The sequence below is a fragment of the Meles meles genome, chromosome 7 (genome assembly GCF_922984935.1).
Source record: "Meles meles chromosome 7, mMelMel3.1 paternal haplotype, whole genome shotgun sequence".
Classification (NCBI taxonomy): domain Eukaryota; kingdom Metazoa; phylum Chordata; class Mammalia; order Carnivora; family Mustelidae; genus Meles; species Meles meles.
Window position 1 is genome coordinate 107213673 of NC_060072.1, and position 6000 is coordinate 107219672.

At 40.7% G+C, this 6000-nt stretch overlaps 1 protein-coding gene across 2 annotated transcripts in view; it reads right to left on the bottom strand.

The window, feature by feature from the left end:
* DYRK4 (dual specificity tyrosine phosphorylation regulated kinase 4) overlaps positions 1 to 479 on the bottom strand; it is a 28068-nt gene extending 27589 nt beyond the window's left edge. For both annotated transcript variants that reach the window (XM_046013248.1, XM_046013249.1), the window contains exon 1: positions 442 to 479. The gene's annotated coding sequence lies outside the window, so the exon portion shown is untranslated. The remainder of the gene's footprint in view (positions 1 to 441) is intronic.
* Between the last annotated feature and the right edge of the window lie 5521 nt (positions 480 to 6000).

Consider the following 6000-nt stretch of genomic DNA (forward strand, 5'->3'; position numbering starts at 1 on the left):
AAGAAGAACATTTCCTAACTAGCTAAAGTGATTTGCCCAAGGGCACAAACTCTTCAACTTTTGTGTCTATAATACCTCTTTAACTTGGCACGGTCTTATGCTCTTTCTTTTTGGTCCTTCCAAAAAAAAAAAAAATAGGAGACATTGGAGGAAAACAATCATTTCATATGCTTCTGCCATTTATATACCAGACATTTCATTCTTCTTTCTCTCAATGAACCCTCATGACAACCCTATGGAGAGCCCATTTTGTAGATAAAAGAAAGTCAGTGATTTATTTGCTAAGGTTTACATTCATTGTAAAGAGTAAGAACGGGATGAGAACCCAACTCTTCAGGTGACATTGTGCTTTTCCCACCATCCTCAGCCTTTCTAAACTTGGTTCCGGACCAGACTCTTTGACCTGCCTGCTCAGGGCCATGTCCACTGCCCTGTACTCACCTGATACAGCAGGGGTGGCTTTAGCAAGATTTTGTTGCTGATGCGTGGGAAGTTAACCATGTTCTTCTTCCCCTTGGTATCCACAAAAGGGAGTGAAGCAATGCTGGTGTTTGGATTCTATATAAGGAGAAAGTGGATAAGATGCAGACACCTCAGGCAAGAAATCTATGGCTCCAGGTAGTCATTTCTTCCAGCTCCCCTGCTACAGCAAGAATGAGTCTGAACCAAATCCAGACCTAAATCTATTTTCAAAGCTCTTGTAGAGAGAAGCAGAGTGGTCAAGCAGATGAGCTCTGGGTTTGAATCCCTGCTCCACCACATACAACTGCAGACCCTACATAGGCCACACATCTCTTTCTCTACGCTTCAGCTATCTCACCACTACCATGGGGACAAAAATGGGGTCTGCCTCATAAGGCTTTTGTGAGGTAAATGAGGCAATTCATGTAGAGTATTCCATAAGAGTTAGCCATTATTATCATCATTCCAATATCTTATCATCCTAATATGGGAAAACATTTCCCATTATCTCCCAAAGGAGATATAATGTATATCTCCTTTGGTGCAACATAAGCTCACATTTCCTTTATATTATTGATTTGACCTCACTTGGATCCCTGCCCTCATGCACTGATTGATTACAAGAGGGGTAGTCTATCAGTGAATAGCAACATTTAAAATAGTGTGGAGATGTGGCTAGAACATATGCATCATGTTATGCTGAGTTGATGAAAAATGCCTCTGAAAAGCTATCCTAGCCACCCACCTATCTTCAACATTTCCAAGAAAAAAGACACTAAACATTACTTCCCACCTTAGGCAAGAATCGAGTCATTCTGAGGTCCTTGATCTTGGAAGGTGGCTTCTGAGCTTGAACCAAAGGCTTACTCTCAACCTAGATCAAGTAGAACAGTATTGGAATAGTATTTAGCATACTATCATCTCAAGATATTGAGATATATTTTGCTTCATTACAACAATCAAGACACAGTTGGAGCCAGCTCTCTTGATACCAAAGCTAGGAAGAGCTAAGAGAGGCCTAGAGAAGTACTGAATGAATATATGGATGAAGTCGTCTTTCTGGCAGTACCTATCCTGGAGTGAATTGTCCTATGGTTTTCAAACTTAAAAAAAAAATCCATACAATCCTTTCTTCAAATAAAATCTTAACTAGGCACCCTGGACAGGGGAAGAACTAAAAGCTGAGCTCGTCTTTCTGAAGAGAAGAAAATGCCCACAGTCTTGCCCAGGGACTCTTTCTACCCTCAGAGTGTCTCTGAAGGTGCCCCAGTGGAAACCACTAGAATACAGGAGCCCAGCCTGAACACCTGTGACCTGATCAGAACAGACTTCACACCTAAAAAGGGGTCAGGAGGAAAAACCCAAACAGCAGGGCTGTGTCCCCCAAAGGGTCGCAGACACACCATCAAGGTATGTGACATAATTGCATGTGAAACAAGATAACAGCTATCTAATGTTTATACATTTATTTTAAGATCCATTTGAAAAACCGTAACATGTTAAACCTACAATTTTACTATGTAAAATGAGACCAAAATTTAAGTTAAAAAATGTGAGCATAATGCAGATATGGCAAAAAACCATGAAGGTGGCACTAAAATTACCAAAGTTTAGCAAGAACAGGCTACAGTTTGAATCTAGGTTCTTCTCTTTGAAGCAGAACTCATGAGGGCTCCTTCTTTTCCAGCCCCCTCTTAGGGAGATGACTGAGATTAACCTGAGACACAGCTGGTGCCAGACCCACTCCTGTGAAACCAGCATACTAGCCACACTGAAATAGGAACTGGGGACAGTTCTTCCACTTAATATCACCCCATACAGCCCCATACAGAGCTGTAATGATGGGAACTATGTAGAATCGGCCATTTTGACCTCTTAGAATAGGGACATGATCTGAGGAGTAGGGGCTGCATAGAGCATGGTTCATGGCCTAAGACCAAACTAATTTGATTGGCTAACATATACTAATGCAGGATTTGGTTATCTATCAAATGGACAATGATGATATGTGAGCAATACTGCAATCACTAATCTCATAAAGTCCCAACTTCTCATCAAATAAGTCATGCGGGAATTAAACTTAAAACAGTCAGCAACAATGACAAGCTGGCATTGAGAACAACTAGGGAGACTGGAGAGATCAATGAAAAGTATATTAATAAAACACAACTAAATACCAAACAAAGGGTATGAACAATGAGTGTCGATAAAGAAGGAAGAGTTCCATGCAAATGCATCTGCTAGAAGGGATGTGAGGAGGCTCTGTGGAAGGGGCTTGGCTTGATCTGGGCTTTATCTGGGAGGATGGGTAGAGAGTGTGCTCTTAAGGTGAAACAGTATCTCAGAATGCTCTGACGGTCTTCACTGCTCATGCTGGCTAAGCTGGAGCAGAGGATATACTGGATTGAGGAAGCCAGTGAAGTCTTACCTAAGATATTTAGTCTTTATCTAACGGGCAGTGGTGAATCACGGATAGTTTGAAAGTCTGGGTATTACATATGCACAGCAGTACTTCAGAAAGACACTTTAGCAACAATGTGCCACAAAATAATGATCACAGATATGAACTCTGACATCAGACCTTAGTTTTGAATCCCAACTCCACTACTCATTAGTTGTTTGACCTTGGGCAAGTTACTAACCTTTCCTCTTGCAGTACAGAGATAATGACGGTACCAGTCTCATAGGACTGTTATAAGGACTAAGTGAGTTCATGTGCATAAAGCACTTAAACCAGTGCTTTGTATATACCAAGGGTAAGTACTTGCTAGAAGTCATTCTCTTGTAAAATGGAGAGTGATTTTTTGGTTATTTCTCATGAGAAGGAAAACATGGACTCAGAATTGATGGAGTATGAGCAAGATGAGCAGTCTGAAATGCTTAAAGGCATTGAGGATATTTAATATGAGAGAAGATAAAACAAAACAAAATGTCTGAGAGGTTAACAATTCTGATACTGCCATACGTATATATTAGAATCAAATGACTAAATAAATGGATTGTGGATGACAGGAACCAGGTTTCCCATGTTAGACTGGAGATTTACAGATAATCAAAGTCATCATCAACATTACCACCATATGATAATGGATTAGAGTTAAAGGCATCAGTAGGAACTCATGTTTAACTCAATGTAATTACAAATGGTTACATATAGAAATATCTATAGATATGTGTTTACACAAGGGTTAATGCATGCACTTGTGCACGCGCACACATACACACACACACACACACACACACAGCTTTGTTAGCTTGAGAGGTCCTAAAAGAAATAACACCCCCAAAGGAACAAGCACACCTAATACTCACAACTTGGTTTCTAATACCATTCTCCAGTAAAAGGAACCAAGGCTCCTTGGAAAAATGATTGATTCTAGGACTAGGTCTGGAAATGCACAAAATGAGCCTGGAGCATCTTCTAATGACATAAAGTAAGGAAGGGCCATCTGTACCCCAATGTTCATAGCAGCAATGGCCACAGTTACCAAGCTGTGGAAAGAGCCAAGATGCCCTTCAATAGACAAATGGATAAGGAAGATGTGGTCCCTATATACATGGAGTATTATGCCTCCATCTGAAAGGATGAATACCCAACTTTTATATCAACATGGACGGGACTGGAGGAGATTATGCTGAGTGAAATAAGTCAAGCAAAGAGTATCAATTATCATATGGTTTCACTTACTTGTGGAACATAAGGAATAACAGGAGGACACTGGGAGAAGGAGAGGAGAAGGGACTTGGGGGAAATCAGAGGAGGAGACGAACCATGAGAGACTGTGGACTCTGAGAAACAAACTGAGGGTTTTGGAGGGGAGGGGGTGGGGGGTTGGGTGAGCCTGTGGTGGGTATTAAGGAGGGCACATATTGCATGGAGCACTGGGTGTGGTGCATAAACAATGAATCTTGGAACACTGAAAAAATAAAATTAAATTAAAAAAATAAAGAAGGGCCAAAAACAAACAAACAAACAACAACACATTGATGAAAGTGTGTCAAAAGGACACAGGAACCAACTGAAAGATTTCCCAATGGGCAAAGTCGAAAAAATTTTAACAACAACAACAAAAAAAGTAGTGTTGGATATAACTTGAAGTTTAAAATAAATATCTATGAATCCATACTGATGTAAATAAATTAATAAAGAAATAAAAAGGGGAGAAGAAACAAGTTTCCCATGCAGAAGAGTTCCTATTATACAGACATTCCACCCTGGAGGAGGAGAGCATAACTCCCCACCCTTTAAGCTGCGCATAGTGACTTGTTTCCAAAAAGTATGGCATGGAAAGCAGGGAACAAAAGCAGCTTTACAGGATAAACTAGACAAAGACTACCTTAGCCAGGTAATCTAATCAACATCAGCCACCATAAACCATGTGGATAATATGGACCATTGATACGATGGATGAAAATGGTCCTTTACCTCAAGTAGTCTTCCTCCCAAAGCCTACAACCTCAAGGACATCATGAGAAAAACAAATTCCGACAGAAAGGCATCCTACAATATACATGACCAGCAGTCCTCAAAACTGTCAAGATCATCAAAAACAACAAAAGTCTGAGAAACTGTCACAGCCTAGATAGGAACCTGGAGCAGACAAAGGACCATAGGTAATAAGAAAATCTGCCGAAAGTATGGAGTTTAGTTAAAAATGTATCATTATCTTGGGGCACCTGGGTGGCTCAGTCATTAAGCGTCTGCCTTCAGCTTAGGTCATGACCTCAGGGTCCTGGGATAGAGCCCTGCATCAGGCTCCCTACTTGGTGAAAACCCTGCTTCTCCCTCTCCCACTCCCTCTGCTTGTGTTCTCTTTCTCACTGTTCGTCTCTCTGTCAAATAAATAAGTAAATAAAATCTTCTAAAAAAAGTATCATTATCTGAATTAAAAAAAATAAAAATAAATAATAATTCAGTGTCTGCATAGCTTAGTGTGTTAAATATCTGACTTGTGATGTCAGCTCAGGTCATGATCTCAGGGTTGTGAGATCAAATCCCATGTTGGGCTCTGGTGCTCAGCAGGGAGTCTGCTTGAGATTCTCTCTCTCTCTCTCTCTCTGCCCTGTGTCCCTCTCTGCACTTGCATGCATGCTCTCTTTCTCTAAAATAAGTAATAAATTTTAAAAATCTAGAAAAGTGTATCACTATCAGTTCATTATTACAACTGAAGTACAACACAAATACAAGATTTTAATAATAAAGGAAACTGGGTGTGGGGTATAGAGTGAGATATGGGGACTCGGTACTCTCTGCTCATTTTTTCTGCAAGTATAAAACTGTTCTTAAAGAAGTGTATTAATGGGGCACCTGGCTGGCTCAGTGAGTTATAGCCTCTCCCTTCAGCTCAGGTCATGATCCCAGGGTCCTGGGATCAAGCCCTGCATCGGGCTCTCTTCTCAGCGGGAAGCCTGCTCCCTCCTCTCTTTCTGCCTGCCTCTCTGCCTACTGTCTCTCTGTCAAATAAATAAAATCTTAAAAAAAGAGAGAAGGGTATTAATAAAACAAACGAAACTCTTGAGGGGAGGGGTAGTATCAGA